The sequence below is a fragment of the Rana temporaria genome, chromosome 9 (genome assembly GCF_905171775.1).
Source record: "Rana temporaria chromosome 9, aRanTem1.1, whole genome shotgun sequence".
Taxonomy (NCBI): domain Eukaryota; kingdom Metazoa; phylum Chordata; class Amphibia; order Anura; family Ranidae; genus Rana; species Rana temporaria.
Genome location: NC_053497.1, coordinates 163,774,819 through 163,793,557, shown reverse-complemented (window position 1 = coordinate 163,793,557; position 18,739 = coordinate 163,774,819). Strand labels below are relative to the sequence as shown.

Here is an 18,739-nt window from a genome sequence, read left to right as displayed (position 1 = left end):
TTTGCACTACAAGTGCAAACTACAAGTGCAAAGTGCTCTTGGAAGTGCAGTCGCTGTAAATCTGAGGGGTAGATCTGAAATGATGGGAAGCTCTGTTGATTTTATTATCCAATCATGTGCAAGCTAAAATGCTGTTTTTCATTTTCCATGCATGCCCTCCTCGGATTTACAGTGACTGCACTTCCAAATGCACTTTCAGTGTAATTTTAAGTGAAATTTGCACTTGTAGTAGAAAGTGGATTTGCCTTTCGTAAATAACCCCCCTTGTGTAGTTTAAGATGAAACCTTCTTCATCCAATCTTAACTTGTGGCCACATGACATCTTCAATGATTTGTGAATCACAGTATGGATAAAAAACAAAAAGAATAGAGTGATGTAAGAGCCCTTTCACACTGGTGCGTTTTTGCAGCGTTTTTGCTGCGTTTTCGCAGTAAAAATAGCGCTATTAAAATGCACATAAAATGCTCCCCATGCATCTCAATGGACCCTTTCACACTGAGGCGTTGCACTGGAGGAGCATTGAGAAAAGTCCTGCAAGTGAATTGAAAACTGAGTAAAAACGCGGTAAAAACGCCCTGAGCTGTAGAAAAGTCACATGATCTCACAAAAAATTTAACATGTAAGCAGAAAAGAGAACATCTATGGGATCTCGAAAACGATAATTTTTCAAATAGAATCAAGAAAAGAAAAAGCTGTAACATGGTGGCACAGAGGCACATACCCGACTGGGAAAAGCTAAACAACAAACAAAAAAATAACAAACGAAGGGTACCAGAACTGGAGAACATCCCACTTCCACTAGACCCAAATCCCTAACACTAATCCCGCTCCCAATAGTCCCAAATCCCTAACCCTAATCACACTTCCACTAGTCCCAAATCCCTAACCCTAATCCCACTTCCACTAGTCCCAAATCCCTAACCCTAACCCTAATCCCACTTCCACTAGTCCCAAATCCCTAACCCTAATCCCTAATCCCACTTCCACTAGTCCCAAATCCCTAACCCTAACCCCAATCCCACTTTCACTAGTCCCAAATCCCTAACCCCACTTCCACTTGTCCCAAATCCCTAACCCTAATCCCACTAGTCCCAAATCCCTAACCCTAATCTCACTCCCAATAGTCCAAAATCCCTAACCCTAATCCTGCTCCCAATAGTCCCAAATCCCTAACCCTAATCCCACGTCCACTAGTCCCAAATCCCTAACCCTAATCTCACTCCCAATAGTCCAAAATCCATAACCCTAACCCTAATCCTGCTCCCAATAGTCCCAAATCCCTAACCCTAATCCCACTCCCAATAGTCCCAAATCCCTAACTCTAACCCCACTCCCAATAGTCCCAATTCACTAACCCTAATTCTGCTCCCAATAGTTCCAAATCCCTAACCCTAACCCTAATCCCACTTCCACTAGTCCCAAATCCCTAACCCTAATCCCACTTCCACTAGTCCCAAATCCATAACCCTAACCATAATCTCACTCCCAATAGTCCAAAATCCCTAACCCTAATCGTGCTCTCAATAGTCCAAAATCCCTAAACCCTAACACTAATCCCACTCCCAAATCCCTAACCCTAATCCCACTTTCACTAATCTCAAATACCTAACCCCAATCTCACTCCCACTAGTCCCAAATCCCTAACCCTAATATCACTCCCACTAGTCCCAAATCCCTAACTCTAATCTCACTCCCAATAGTCCAAAATCCCTAACCCTAACCCTGCTCCCAATAGTCCCAAATCCCTAACCCCAACCCTAATCTCATTCCCAATAGTCCCAAATCCCTAACCCTAACCTCGCTCCCAATAGTCCCAAATCCAGAACCGTAATCACATTCAGTATTGATGTTTGAAATGTATTAATTATATAAATAAAAGAAAACAAATTTAAATTTTTTATGATTTACATGACAAAAATAATCACACAATATACAGTATGTAGTACACTTAAAATACTATATACTCCAAAAAAGACAGAAATATTAATATATTTTAAAGTATGTTAAAATAGATCTAATAATGAATGTTTATACTACTGTAGGTTTATAATTTGGGACTATTGGGAGCGGGATTAGGGTTAGGGATTTGGAACTATTGGGAGCGAGGTTAGGGTTAAGGATTTCAGACAATTGGGAGCGAGATTAAGGTTAAGGTTAGGGAATTGGGACTATTGGCAGCAGGATTAGGGTTAGGGATTTGGGACTATTGGGAGCGGGATTAGGGTTAGGGTTAGGGATTTGGGACTATTGGGAGTGGGATTAGGGTTAGGTTTAATGAATTGGGACAATTGGGAGCAAGATTAGGGTTAGGGATTTGGCACTATTGGGAGCGGGATTAGGGTTAGGTTTAGTAAATTGGGACAATTGGGAGCAAGATTAGGGTTAGGGATTTGGGACTATTGGGAGTGGGATTAGGGTTAGAGTTAGGGATTTGGGACTATTGGGAGCGGGATTAGGGTTAGGTTTAGTGAATTGGGACAATTGGGAGTGAGATTAGGGTTAGGTATTCGGGACTATTGGGAGTGGGATTAGGGCTAGGTTTAGTGAATTGGGACAATTGGGAGTGAGATTAGGGTTAGGGTTAGGGATTTGGGACTATTGGGAGTGGGATTAGGGTTAGGGTTAGGGATTTGGAACCATTGGGAGCGGGATTAGGGTTAGGCTTAGGGATTTGGGACTATTGGGAGCGAGATTAGGGTTAGGGATTTGAGACTATTAGGAGCGAGGTTAGGGTTAGGGATTTGGGACTATTGGGAGTGGGATTAGGGTTAGGGATTTGGGACTATTGGGAGCGGGATTAGGGTTAGGTTTAGTGAATTGGGACAATTGGGAGCGAGATTAGGGTTAGGGATTTGGGACTATTGGAGCGGGATTAGGGTTAGGGATTTGAGACTATTAGGGGCGAGGTTAGGGTTAGGAATTTGGGACTATTGGGAGCGGGATTAGGGTTAGGGTTAGGGATTTGGGACTCTTGGAAGCGGGATTAAGGTTAGCTTTAGTGAATTGGGACATTTGGGAGCGAGATTAGGGTTAGGGATTTGGGACTATTGTGAGTGGGATTAGGGTTAGGGTTAGGCCCTGTACACACGACCGGATCTATCCGCTGGGATTGATCCGTTCTAGGGCCGATCGATTTCAAGCGTATATAAATTTCTTAGCGTGCTAAGAAATTTAATCCGCTTGAATCGGGTCCAGCGGATTGATCCGGTGGTCTGTACAGACTCACCGGATCAATCCGTCCGCTCCCCTCCCTCGCATGCGTCGTAATGATTCGACGCATGCGTGGAAGTACTTACATTCCAGCGTTGCGCACGTCGCCGCGTCATCATCGCGGCGACGGCGCGACACGTCACCACGGATGAATTCCGTGTGGATTTTGATCCGATGGTGAGTACAAGCCATCGGATCCAAATCCGGAGGAGGAATCTCCACTGGAAACGGTCCGGCGGACAGTTTCCAGCGGAGATCCCCTCGTGTGTACGAGGCCTTAGGGATTTTGGACTATTGGGAGCGGGATTAGGGTTAGGGTTTCGAGGCTATTGGGAGCGGGATTTAGATATAGATAGTTACGTTGCAATGCTCATCCGAGTGTAATTTCTGAACTTGTCTGGGTGCACTCTCAAGTCCTCATATAGCAACGCAAATTGTCCACTTGAGGTGTGTGCTTGGAGGATGGGATGAACCCAATAGCGATGTTTCTGCCTCTGTTGGTGGATATTCTCCCAATAGACTAGCACAAACAACAAAAAAAGCTCCATAAACTCCATCTTCTTTCTGTACCTTCTTCTCACCTCCATGAGATACCAGGAAGTAAACGGGAAGTGATGTAGAGAGGTGGGGTTGTCCTTAGACGCCCATGCTTCAATAACGCTTGTAAAACGCTGTCAAAACGCCAGCAGCGTCGTGGTTATTTTACAGCGAATGTGGTAAAAACGCGGTAAAAAATTGCAGCGTTTTACCGCTATTTTAATGTTCCGCTATAGGCGTTTTTAGTGTAAAAGGGCTCTAAGGGAGGATATTCTTCAACGTTGCTGGCTATATGAGGGGTATTGCATACCTCATGGTTCTGTGTAGATAGGGTGAATTGATTAACAACCTGTTGTACATCACCTTCTTATGGAGGACTAGTAAGCTCTAATAATACTTTGCGTTTCCGGAACATGCAACCAAGCACACAGAAAATGTGTGTTTTGCCATGCATTTTGGAAATGCGCATCAAAAGTGCATTGCAGTTCCAGTGCCTGTAATTCTTAATGGCACCCCAAGTGCAAGTAGCAGTGTTCTTGCCACACGTTTTGTCACAGGCAAACTCCCTGCAAACGCGCAGTGAAAAAATGTGCCATGCTCTTCTCCAAAAAAAAGTTTTGGAGCTTCTTTGGGGTATTGCACATATGGCACTCCATTCAAGCGAATGGGCTGCCCTATGTGTGACAATCATAAGTACTCCAAAATGGGCAAAAAATGCTAGCAGGAATATGTGTGATCACGCTACACTCAGGAGTCAACCCAACCATAAGGGACTATTAAATTCAGCGGGTACAATGAAACCAAAACAATTAAGTTCAGAAATGTCCTTTTGTGTATTAACCTCCCTTTCGGTATGATTCTTTCTGATTTTTGGTGCTGAAAGCGGTACAATTGTTTTGCATGGAAACTTGGCTTTTATATTGTAGGCCTGTAATTCTTAGGAGTAACTCACTTAAATCTGTCCAAACAAGAGTCTAGTAAACATCCCGGGTATGATAAAGTTTGAAACACAAAATCATAAATTATAATATAATTGTAGCGCTACCCTCGAAGGAGCCGCTGATTGATTTGGGATCGACGTATTAAGTTACCTCTATGTAGTGTCTAGGGGTGAAGGTAGTGAGTAGAGCAGTAATCGAATGTCCAATCTGTAGATAAGGGTTTTCTGAATGCTTTATTTTCCTGGTCTAACACGACCAACACATCAACTTGAGGTAGACAGGATAGGTTGATGAAATCAGAATAACTTTGCAGTATCAGGCTTTGGATAAGGAAAGCAGTCCTGCTTTCTGTAATTGTGTTAGTACGTCCCCACTCTAGCCAGAGTGGGTGAAGTGCCCCCGGACAGACCTCTGCCACAGGCCTGGCAGCCGGAGTGTCACTTTAGGTTGCTGGGAGGAACAAGTCTCTGCCACAGACTTGGCTCTGATTGGATGTTGAGACCACTGCCACAGGCCTAGTGCAAGGTTAAGTTGAACGACAGAGTGAATCCTCCCAATAAATCACGTTATGGTCACCGGTTGACAGAATAAGTGTACCTGTCAATGTCCGGTCACCTGATCACCTGCCTCCGGGTTCTCCTCAAGCCGACCCCCCACTGAACGGCATACAACCTGGGATCTCCTCAGTAGAAGTGGGGACCCAGTAAGTCACTGAAGCCCCTTAGTGGCATCAGTTGCTCCAGGCCAGGAGGGCCCAGAGTCAGGAACTCCGAGTAGCACGCGAGGCCAGGCCAGGTACGCCATAGTGGTGGGGCCTGTGATGTGTGCACACCCTAAAGGTGGGTGCCGCACCCAGAACCAGGAACCCGCAAAGAACCCAGAACAACGGCCTCTGCCACAGAAATACCCCTCCCCAGCATGCACAGCGAGGTCCAACTCCTCTCATTGGCTGCTGGGAAGAAGTGGCTCCGCCTGGATCCCTCTGGCGCCATCTGCCGTCCAGAGATGAAACCGTATCTCTGGACGCACAGACTGACCCACAGGACAATCCAGGATTTGGCGACAGACAAATTTACCAAAATCAAGAATGAGAGCAACATAACTCTCTCATTCCCCCACTAAATGTAACATAGCGTCCTTTCTGAAAGTAAAGGGGCGCTACATAATAAATAACTATAAATAATTATAACAAATAATAATATAATAATAATAAAAACTAATCAATTATGTAATTAAATCAAAAACACAGAAATTCGCTATTACTTTCAGTGTTTGATGACGAATTTCCCCACAAATCACTATCGCTCAATTCTGCAAGTGATTCTAATTTATTATCGCTGTTTTCTAGCTGCTCTAAAAACACTTTTGACATAAAGGGACACTTTTTGGTTGCTATGGACAATCTCTAGTTTCCAGGCAGAAAGAACAGAGGGGTAGATTCAGGAACGATTTACGCCGGCGTATCCATAGATACGCTGCGTAAATTCAAAGCTACGCCGGCGTATCTATTTTCTGTATTCAGAAAGCTAGATACGCCGACATTAGCCTAAGATACGACTGGCATAAGTCTCTTACGCCGTCGCATCTTAGGGTGCATTCTCACGCTGGCCGCTAGATGGCGCTTCCGTAGTTGTCAGCGTAGAGCATGCAAATTACATACTTACGCCGATTCACAAACGTACGTGCGCCCGGCGGTAGTTTTTTACGTCGTTTGCGTAAGTCGTTTTCGTCGTAACGTTGCTCCTGATATTAGGAGGCGCAGCCAATGTTAAGTATGGACGTTGTTTGCGTAAGTCGTCCGTGAATGGCGCTGGACGCCGTTTACGTTCACGTCGAAACCAATGACGTCCTTGCGATGTCATTTACCGCAATGCACATCGGGAAATTTTAGGGACGGCGCATGCGCAGTACGTTCGGCGCGGGAACGCGCCTAATTTAAATGATCCACGCCCCCTACCGGATCATTTGAATTACACGTGCTCACGCCGGCACTTTTTACGCTACGCCGCTGCAAATTACGGAGTGCTTTCTGAATACAGCACTTGCTCCTGTAAGTTGCGGAGGCGTACTTACACTACGCTGCGCCGCTGTAACTTTAGGCGGAGATACCTAAATCTACCCCAGTATTTATAATATAAAAATGCATGCAGAACACTGGACAGGCCACTAGGGACAAAGGGGGTGTGTAATTATTTGATACAGTACTGTAATCTGTAAGATTACAGTATACTGTATGTGTACTGTGTTTTTACTTTTTGAATTTGGTGCCGAACTCCGTCCCCGTCTGTTGCGCCGCTCGGGAATGGAGCTCGGCTGCACTCGACAGTCACCAGTGTGTGAATCGAGCGAGATGACAGCTGGCAAACACAGCGGGGAGACATCACAGGATCCAGGAAAGAGGTAAGTAACTTCCCCTGTATCCTGCAATGCGATCCTGAGTCTGGCTCGGGGTTACAGCTTTTGGTATGTAAAATTCACACCTAGGCAGGTTATAATGGAACGACACAGAGAAAAAGTATTGAACAGGCTAACTGAAATGTATTTAATACTTGGTATAAAATCCTTTGTTGGTGATGACAGCTTCAAGACGCCTCCTGTATGGAGAAACAAGTCGCATGTATTGCTCAGGTGTGATTTGGCCCATTCTCCCACACAAACAGTCTTCAAATCTTGAAGGTTCCGTGGGACTCTTCTTTGAACTCTGATCTTCATAGATTTTCTATTGGATTCAAGTTAGGTGATTGGCTGCAACATTCTAGCAGCTTTATTTTCTTTCTTTGAAACCATTTCAAAGTTTCCTTGGCTTTGTTTTTTTGGGATCATTGTATTCCCTCCTTTCATCTCCATCATCCTGGTAGATGGCAGCCTATTTTTATCAACAATGTCTTGGTAAATTTTTCCATCATCCTTCCTTCAATGATACCAAGTTTGCCAGTTCTGTATGCTGAAAAACAGCCCAACACCATGATGTTCCCAACTGCAAACTTCTTTTGACCCCCAAACATGGTGTGTATTATGGCATCCAAAGAGTTCAGTTTTGGTCTCATCTGACCAGACTATATTCTCCCAGTATTTCACAGGCTTGTCTAAATGTTGTGCAGCAAACTTTAACCACTTCCTAACTGCCCATCGAGTTTTTACGGCCACAAGGTGGCTCTAAAATGCCTCCCGCCGCTGGGGGGCACGCACGCACCGCATCACTCAGGTGCTGATGCGCATGCATGGCGTCCGCGATGTCCGCCAGGCACCCGTGAACGGCAGTCACAGAGACAGGGACGTGGATCTCTGTGTGTAAACACAGAGATCCATGTCCTGTCAGGGAGAGGAGACCGATGGTGTGTCCCTTGTATATAGGGACAACTATCGGTCACCTCCCCCAGTCAGTCCCCTTCCCCCACAGTAAGAATCACCTAGAAGGGCGCACATTAACCCCTTGATCGCCCCCTAATATTAACCCCTTCCCTGACAGTCACATTTATACAGTAATCAGTGCAAATTTATAGCACTGTTCGCTGTATAAATGTGAATGGTCCCAAAAATTTGTCAAAAGTGTCCGATGTGTCCGCCGTAATATCGCAGTCCTGACAAGAATCGCAAATCGCCGCCATTTCTAGTAAAAAATAATAATAAAGGGCATAATTCTATCCCCTATTTTGTAGGCGCTATAACGTTTGCGCAAACCAATTACTATACGCTTATTGCAAATTTTTTTACCAAAAATATGTAGAAGAATACGTATCGGCCTAAACTGAGAATTTTTTTTTTTTTTTTTTAATGTTCTTTCCACTTGCAAGTTATTGGCCCAAACAGTGCTCACTGGAACATTCAGTAGTTTAGAAATCCATCTGTAACCAATGCTATCAGTATGTTTTACAACAATAAGGTTGCAAAGGTCTTGAGAGAGCTTGTTGCTTGTACCCATCATGAGATGTTTCTTGTGTGACACCTTGGTAATAAGACACCGTTCCCAGCAATATCAGCTGGTTTAGTCTCAACTTAACCATCAGTTGAGACTAAACCAGCTCATATTAATTTGCACTGACAAGGGGCAGGATTGTTTTCTAATTACTGATAGATTTCAGCTGGTGTCTTAGTTTTCCATGCCTTTTTGTACCTCTCTTTCTTCATGCGTTTAATAGAGGAAAGATTAGAGGAACTGAATTTATTCACTCTTGAGAAGAGGAGAATAAGGGGGAATATGATCAACATGTACAAATATATAAGGGGTCCATATAGTGAACTTGGTGTTGAGTTATTCACTTTACGGTCAATACTGAGGACAAGGGGACATTCTTTACGTCTAGAGGAAAAGAGATTTCATCTCCAAATACGGAAAGGTTTCTTCACAGTAAAAGCTGTGAACATGTGGAAAAGACTCCCTGCAGAGGTGGTTCTGGCCAGCTCAGTAGATTGCTTTGAGAAAGGCCTGGATACTTTCCTAAATGTACATAATATAACTGAGTACTAAGATTTGTAGGTAAAGTTGATCAGGGGAAAATCTGATTGCCTCTCAGGGGATCAGGAAGGACTTTTTTCCCCTGCTGTAGCAAATTGGAGCATGCCATGCTGGGGTTTTCTGTCTTCCTCTGGATCAACTGTGGGTATAGAATTGGGTATATGGGATTGTACGATATTTTTTTAATTTGTTATTTATTTATTTTTTATTCTTTATGGTTGAACTAGATGGACTTGTGTCTTTTTTCAACCTGACTAACTATGTAACATTTTCCCGGAGTCAATACATTTTATTACACATAACATAATTTTTTAACTTATTTGTTTTGGTTTCCTTGTATGTATGGATTGCATGGGTTTGGTACCGACATTTGGTGAAAATTTCATGTCAATGACACCTTTAGAGATATATTTTCCTAGAAAAATGATGATGTGTTTAATACTTTTTTTACCCACTGTGTATGAGAGATATGGTAAGCCTCACTATGTATTTAATGGAAAAGTATACTGAGCAATACTCAAAAGTACATCATGGTATGAATAAAGAAGTTATAAAAAGAAAAAACTCATAAAATGATAAACGTGCAGAAAAAACATTGTACTGGTATGCTGAGTATACATGCAAGATGGCCAATAAAGCTTTTTATTTCTGTAGAACTTGTTCCTGCTTGCTATTTTGATAGAGGAATAATATTATCTTGCATCTCAGAGTGCTGTGTTCCTGTTGCTGGTAGAATTGATTGCTTTGATGGAGACAAGCCGAGACAGCATCAGAGAAGTTATCCTGGAGTGGAAAGCCCGATATCACCTGTAGTGACGTGTGAAATATTATTTATTCTTTTAGTTGTTTATCCCTGAAAATATCCCTGAAAATATCCCTTAAGACCCAGACCAAAATGCAGGTAAAGGACCCGGACAGTTTTTGCAATTCGGCACTGCGTCGCTTTAACTGACAATTGCGCGGTCGTGCGACGTGGCTCCCATGCAAAATTGGTGTCCTTTTTTTTCCACAAATAGAGAATTATTTTGGTGGTATTTGATCACCTCTACGGTTTTTATTTTTTGCGCTAAAAAAAATAAAGAGACAATTTTGAAAAAAATTCAATATTTTTTACTTTTTGCTATAATAAATATCGCCCAAAAATATATAAAAAAACTTTTTTTCCCTCAGTTTAGGCCGATACGTATTCTTCTACCTATTTTTGGTTAAAAAAAAAACGCAATAAGCGTTTATCGGTTGGTTTGCGGAAAATTTATAGCGTTTACAAAATAGGGGATAGTTTTATTGCATTTTTTTTTTACTTCTAATGGCGGCGATCAGCATTTTTTTCCGTGACTGTGACATTAAGGCGGACACATCGGCCAATTTTGACACATTTTTGGGACCATTGTCATTTTCACAGCAAAAAATGCTTTAAAAATGCATTGTTTACTGTGAAAATGACAATTGCAGTTTGGAAGTTAACCACTAGGGGGGCGCTGAAGGGGTTAAGTGTGACCTCATATGTGTTTCTAACTGTAGGGGGGCGAGGCTGGATGTTTGACGTTATTGATCGCCTTTCCCTATATCAGGGAACAGACGATCAATGACAGCGCCACAGTGAAGAACGGGGAAGCTGTGTTTACACACAGCTCTCCCTGTTCTTCAGCTCCAGGGACCGATCCTGGGACTCCGGCAGCGTTCGGGTCTTAGGGCCGCGGTCACGGAGCTTCGGACCTGGTTTTGATTTCCTCCACAATCCCAGAGCTGGAGCAGAGCTCCGATCCGCCTGGTGTTCCCCAGCCAAGTTCTATAATCCAGTAATCATCTTCCAGTTGTTTGCCTTCTCCCCAGTCCACACCATTTCTCTGCTCTCATTGGCTGGGGACATGTCATTACTAGGATGGGAGGGAGGGGGCAAGGTCATTTTATTACTAGGATGGGGGGAGGGGACAAGGCCATCTCATTACTAGGATGGGGAGGAGGCGAGGTGATGCCATTAATAGGATAGAGGGGAAGAAAGGGACAAGGTCACGTCATTACTAGGATGGGGGGACGAGGCCATTTCATTACTAGGATGGGGGTGAGGTCATGTCATTACTAGGATGGGGGTGAGGTCATGTCATTACTAGAATGGGGGGGGCGAGGTCATGTCATTACTAGGATGGGGGTGAGGTCATGATATTACTAGGATGGGGGTGAGGTCATGCAATTAATAGTATAGGAAGGAAGGACAAGGGACAAGGTCATGTAATTACTAGGATGGGGGTGAGGTCATGTAATTACTAGGATGGGGGGGCGAGGTCATGTCATTACTAGGATGGGGGTGAGGTCATGCAATTAATAGAATAGGAAGGAAGGACAAGGGACAAGGTCATGTCATTACTAGGATGGGGGAGGGGGCAAGGGCATGTGATTACTAGGATGGTTTCCACAAAATATTTTGAATTACCCTCTCAATATGTACAAAAATCTCTAAGGCCCCAAACACAATATAATCCATCCGCTGAAAAATCCCAGCAAATGGGTTTCAGCGGATAGATCCTATGGTGTGTACACTCCAGCGGATCTGTTTCCGCGGATATTTATCCCCTGGGATGGATTCCAGCAGATCGAATATTTGCTGACATGCCAAACAAATCTATCTGCTGGAATCCATCCCAACGGATGGATCCGCTGGTCTGTATAGACTCACCGGATCCATCCGTCCGAAGGGATCCCCCGCATGCGTCGTAATGATTCGACGCATGCGTGGAATTCCTTATATGACAGCGTCGCGCACGTCGCCGCGTCATAATCGTGGCGACGGCGAGACACGTCATCGCCAGAGGATTTTGGCGCGGATTTCAATGCGATGGTGAGTACACTCCATCGCATAGAAATCCGCGGAAATCCTCGAGAGGATTTATCCGTGGAAACGGTCCGCTGGACCGTATCCGCGGATAAATCCTCCCATGTGTATGGGGCCTAACATAACACTTTAGCCACTCGGAGTATCTTGGTACATAATAGGAATATCTTACCGTGTAATGGGAGTATCTTGGCGTGTAATGGGAGTATCTTGGCACACAGTGGAAGGGGCGGGTAGTGGGGGGGACCCAGGACAACTTTTGCATCGGGGCCCACAAACTTCAAGCTACGCCTCTGGCTATAGGAATTCTTAATTCATAATTTGATAGGTGTTGGATTGAGAGATTTACCTAAATGTCAATATGGGTAAAACACAAACTGACACATACACAAAGGTTGAAGTAGATGGACCTTTTTTCAACCTCATAAAAGATGTAACTATTTTAGTATGTATGTATTTATGTAAAATAAACTTTAACACACTTTCAGGTATTCTTTTTCTACTTTATCTTGATTATTATTACAATCATTATGTTGCTATTAATAGTGATTTTGATACTTTACTAAAATTATATTTCACTAGCAACACATTGAGGGAGAATTGCTAAAAAAAGAGAGTGTAAAATCTGGTATAGATGTGCATGGTAGCCAATGAAAGAAGGGAGAGTTTTTGGGACTTTGAATGAGATGCGCTTTTAAGCAAAAAGTTAGTATAAATAAAGTTGTATACGTAATAACCAGGCTCACACTTACCACCCAAACAGCAAACCAAATTCAACTGTCTAACTGTGTGCATTAAAAACAGAGGATTGGTTGCACGCATTTGCAAATACATGGTTAAGCTGCAGGCCTAGCCAAGGCTCTCTGCATTCTGCAGTCCTAACTAAACTTTTAAAGTCTCCTCAATAGAGGTATATAAATACTGATGAGTAGATAGAGGGCAGGTGACTGGGGGTGTGTCACTGCCCCTACCTATGATTGATAAAGTAGTAAAGAGCACTGGAAAAAAAACGCATAAATGTATAATGCCCCGTACACACCATCACTTTATGTGATGAAAAAAAACAACGTTTTTAAAAACGTCACTTTAATTGACCGTGTGTGGGGGAAAACGTAATTTTATGTCTTGTAAAAAACGTCCAAAAAAAATTGAAGCATGCTTCAATTTTATGTGTCGTTTTTCAAAACGTCGTTTTTTACTTCACAGAAATTGACCGTGTGTAGCAAAAAACATCGTTTAAAAAGACGTTTTTACACCCGCGCATGCCCAGAAGCGAGCTTCAATGGAAAAAGTGGTGAGAACGTAACCTCGCTTTGCTAGAACATTGTGAGAAAAACGATGGTGTGCAGGCAACTTCGTCTTTGAAAATTGAAGTTTCAAAAATGTCGTTTTTTACTTCACAGAAAATGTCGTTTTTTTTCATCACATAAAGTGATGGTGTGTACGGGGCATTAGGGTATCACAAACGCATCTCTATCCCTGTATCATATAAAGAAAACTAGGATTGGGACATTAAATGAGGCATATGAAAAACATACGCCTCCATCCCTGTTGGATAAAAGAAGGGGAAGTTTATGGGACTTTGAATCACAGCAAATTTAGACAGTTGAATTTGGTTTGCTGTTTGGGTGGTAAGTGTGAGCCTGGTTATTACGTACAGTATACAACTTTATTTATACTTACTTTTTGCTTAAAAACACATCTCATTCAAAGTCCCAAAAACTCCCCCTTCTTTTATCCAACAGGAATGGAGGCGTATGTTTTTCATGTGCCTCATTTAAAGTCACAATCCTAGTTTTCTTTGCATGGTAGCCAATTAGCTTCTAACTTCAGCTTGTTCAATTAACCTCCTTAACGGTATTCCTGAGTGGGGCTCGGGGTGAATTTTCAGTACCAAATCAGTAACCCCGAGCCACACTCAGGATCGCATCGCAGGATCCATGTACAGCTTTTACTTACCTTGTCACCAGGATCCTGAGATTTTTTCCCGCTGTGTGTCCGAGCCGTGTCTCGATTCACAGTGCCGAGCTCTGTTCCCTGTAAGCGTTGCGACGCACGGGGATGGAGTCTGCGCCAAATTCAAAAAGTGAAAAACACAGTATACATATCGTATACTGTAATCTTAATCTTGTATCAAATAATTACACATCACCTTTGTCCCTAGTGGTTTTTCCAGTGCCCTGCATCCAGTTTTATATTATAAATAATACTGTTTTTTTCTGCCTGGAAACTGTAGATTGTCCATAGCAACCAAAAAGTGTCCATTTACGTCAAAAGTACTTTTAGAGCAGCTAGAAAAACGATAGTAAATTAGAATCACTTGCAGAATTGAGCGATATCGATTTGTGGGGAAAATCTTCATCAAACACTGAAAGTAATGACAGCGACAATTCTGCAACTGAGCAAATTTCAGTGTTTTTGATTTGATTACATTATTGAATGATTTTTATTTAAAATTACATTATTATTTGTTATAATTGATTATAGTTATTTATTATATTATAATTTATGATTTTGTGTTTCAAACATTATCATACCCGGGATGTCTACTAGACTCTTGTTTGGACAGATTTAAGTGAGTTATTTCTAAGAATTACAGGCCTACAATATACAACGCCAAATTTCCATGCAAAATAATGGTACCGCTTTCAGCATCAAAATCTGACATAATCATACCGCCAGGGAGGTTAAGCTATGACAGAAAAAAATAAATAAATAAAAAATAACCTAAAAGCTGATTGGTTTCTATGCAGAGCTGCACCGGATTTTGCACTTTTACACAAATCTGCAGGGTTTTACACATTTGCTATAGCATTTATTAGGCCCCATACACACGATAGAATCTATCCGCAGATAAATCCCATCGAATGGGTTTCAGCGGATAGATTCTATGGTGTGTACACTCCGGCGGATATTTATCCGCGGATATTTCCGAATTCCAGCAGATAAATATTTGTCGACATGCACAGAATATCTATCTGCTGGAATCGGATCCCACGGATGGATCCGCTCGTCTGTACAGACTCACCGGATCCATCCGTCCAAAGGGATTCCCCGCACGCGTCGTAATGATTTGACGCATGCGTGGAATTCCATATATGACAGCGTCGCGCCCGTCGCCGCGTCATAATCGCGGCGACGGCGCGACACGTCATCGCCAGAGGATTTCGGCGCGGATTTCAATGCGATGGTGTGTACACGCCATCGCATAGAAATCTGCTGAAATCCTCGAGAGGATTTATCCGCGGATACGGTCCGCTGGACCGTATCCGCGGATAAATCCTCTCGTGTGTATGGGGCCTTAGAGGTGCACCGAAATGGAAATTTCAGAACCGAAACGAAACCGAAATAAAAAAAAATGTCAGGCCGAAACCGAAACCGAAAATTACTTTTCTTTTTTTTTTAAATAATAATTTGTTAAAACACCACCCCCACCTCCTGCCACAATCACATCCTGCCCCCTCTACCCCCTGCCACCATCACCTCTTGCCAGCTTATGCCGCCATCACCTCCTGCTCCCACCACCACCACCTCCTGCCAGCTCTTGCCGCCATCACCTCCTGCTCTCACCACCACCTCCTGCAGCCACCACCCCCACCTCCTGCCACAATCGGCTCTTGCCACCATCACCTCCTGCCCCACCACCTCCTGCCAGCATTACCTTCTGCCACCATCACCTCACCCACCTCCTGCCACTGTGTCACCATTACCTTTTCCACCATCACCTCATGCCCCCACCACCTCCTGCCTGCATTACCTTCTGCCACCATCACCTTACCCACCTCCTTGGCTTTTCTCTCCTTCATAAATGGACACCTAAGTTCAGACCTGTAACTGAAAAGTGGTCCAGATCACTTTTTGCACATGCTACCCCAGCTTATTTTTTTGTTGAAGGACAGTTTTCAATGGGACTAATAAGCCGCCACCACGAGCCAAACGCCTAATAGTGCCGCAGTCCCATTGACTTGAATTGTCATCTTTGACAGCCTGTCACCGTGATGCGTCACTTTAAATTTGCTGTGATTCAAAGCGTACGAACAGTACTCTGACGGTAAGTGGTCACAAAACGGCGACTCAGTCAACCCCTGACCACCTATGTAAAAGAGGCCTAAGAAAAGCCTTTGGGACTGTAATGATGAGGTAGAGATGATGTGGAAGAGTGTGTGTGGTACCCAGTGCAGGAGGTGGTGATATGGGGCCTGAGAAGAACACACACATAATAATACTGAGCACAGCCCCCCTCCCCGGTCACTACTCACTAGTGAGAGCTCTGCCAGAAATTCCCCGCCATCAAACCTCAACCGGCAGCAACACGTCTGAGCGGAACCCCCGGACTGGTGACATCACCCCGAGCTTCTCTCTGCCGGTCCGCGCCACAACACGGCTCCCTACAGCTGCTGTACAGGAAGACAACCAATGTGCAACCCGAATACGCTTCCGTCTGGGAACTAGTGACGCCCGGAACCAAAGACTACAGATGGGGGCGTGTGTGGGTGTAGGGTACTGCTGATGCTGAGGGGGTGTTTCTGTGTTTGAGAGATAGTTAGATAGGCCATCTTTTTTACGGGCACCCGATGCCCATATCGGCAATTTTTAAGCTGTTTCGGCATGTCGGCAAAACAGCTGTTTTCGGCCGATATGTATCGGCCACCGATATATCGGTGCATCCCTAGCATTTATTATTGCACATCTCTACCCAATAAAGTGGATTTACTAAAACTGGAGCACACAGAATCTAGTGCAACTGTACCAACCAACTAACCAATCAGATTCTAACTTCAGCTTGTTCAATTAAGCTTTGACGATAAAACCTTGAAGCTGATTGATTACTATGCATAGCTGCAACAGATTCTGTGTGCGCCAATATAAATACCCCCCCCCCCCCCCCAATATGTATTAACATGCCCCCTTTTTAGTCGTAAGTTTACCAACACATAAAGTACATGCTGTTTTATTCGGTATTAGTCACATCTACTCACTGGTCACTTTATTAGGTACACCTGGCTAGTACCGGGCTGGACCCCATTTTGCCTTCAGAACTGCCTTCATTCTTCGTGGCATAGATTCAACAAGGTGTTGGAAACATTCCTCAGAGATTTTGTTCTATAGTGACATGATAACATCACGCAGTTGCTGCAGATTTGTCGGCTGCACATCCGTGATACAAATCTCCCATTCCACCACATCTCAAAGGTGCTCTATTGGATTGAAATCTGATGACTATGGAGGCCATTGGAGTACAGTGACCACATTGTCATGTTCAAGAAACCAGTGGTGAGATGATTTGAGCTTTGTGACATGGAGAATTATCCTGCTGGAAGGAGTCATCAGAAGATGGGCACATTGTAGTCATAAAGGTCACAGTGGCGTATTTAATGTTGATCGGACCCTGAGCAAAACATTTCTTGGGGGCCCCCCCATGCAATTTTGCTCTCAACTTGCTCTGAGACATACAATAGATTTTAGCTAGACTTAAAGCGGAGGTCCACCGGTCCCCGCTCTCTCCTGGAAACAGTGTTTCCCAGAAGACAGCACAGTTACACCTGTTGGATCCTAGGCATATCTATGCGTAACTGATTCTATGAATCAGTCGCATAGATACGACCAAAGTAAATCAGAGATACGACGGTGTATCAGGAGATACGCCGTTGTATCTCTATGTGAATCTGGCCCAGGGTCTGCATTTGTCAGGTCACCGGTAGCCAGGTGACGAGTGCACCCCGTTGGGGTCAGGGATGCACCACAGGGTGGTGAACCCTATGGCCGACTACTGCTAGCAGAGACGAAGCGTGAACTTAAGATCACCCAGGGCACGGAGTCTAAGACCCAGTTTTGTATTCACCAGAGCCTTTGATGGTAAGGATGGTCTTGGCCGCAACTGGGTCCAGGTCGCATCCCCGAGATTCCTCAAGTCACACTCCGCAGGGAGAAAGGGAAAGCAGTCAGCAGGACAAACAGTGGTGATGGGCAGGCCGAAGTCAGGGCAACAGGCAGACAAGGATAACCGTGGGACATGCAAATAGTCAGGGGCACAGGCAGACAAGGAAGTCGGGAACAAGCCAAAACGGTACACGGAAGATGAATGAAGCACTCTGCAAACAGGAACTAGCAACTACACTGCAGACAGGAACTAAGCATAGGAACACTGTTGAACAGCACTGCAGACCTGCAGAGCAACGGTTAATATAGGCTTCCTGGGATGGACTAGGGTGGAGCCATACAGGAAGAGGAAGTGATAAAAAGGGGAACCAGAGCAGGGTCAGCCTCTAATGAACACATGGAGATCAGGTAAGCAGACAGAATTGTTGCATATTCATGACAGCATTTGAGTTATCTGTACACAACCATACCGCAGAGCTAGGCAGCATTAGTAGAAGCACTTCACACTGAGATATCAGGACACAGCAAAGGATTAAAACTTCAAGGGAATTTAAACTGGGACAGGTGGCAAGTATTAGGCAGCTGCTTTGGGCCCCACAGCAGTGACAGGGCCCAGGGCAGCTTCCCCTTTTGTCCTGCCTTAAAGACAGCCATGCATGGTAAGCAACAATACTCAGGGAGTCCATGGCATTTAATTGAAGCTCAATTAGTACTAAGGGGCCCAAAGCGTGCCAAGAAAATATCCCCCACTCAATTACACCACCAGCAGCTGATACAATGCAGGATGGATCCATGCTTTTATGTTGTTTACACCAAATTCTGACCCTCCATTTGAATGTCACAGAAGAAATTGAGACTCATCAGACCAGGTAACATTTTTCCAA

The 18,739-nt window shown here is 44.1% G+C and overlaps 1 long non-coding RNA gene across 1 annotated transcript; it reads right to left on the bottom strand.

Annotated features, from left to right (window-relative positions):
* Window positions 1-1,700: 1,700 nt before the first annotated feature.
* On the bottom strand, window positions 1,701-16,354 carry LOC120914490. Its single transcript, XR_005743692.1, has 4 exons — window positions 16,235-16,354; window positions 13,641-13,642; window positions 9,740-9,745; window positions 1,701-1,711 (listed from the first exon to the last, which is right to left on the bottom strand). It is a non-coding gene; the product is annotated as an uncharacterized LOC120914490 (long non-coding RNA).
* Window positions 16,355-18,739: the final 2,385 nt, after the last annotated feature.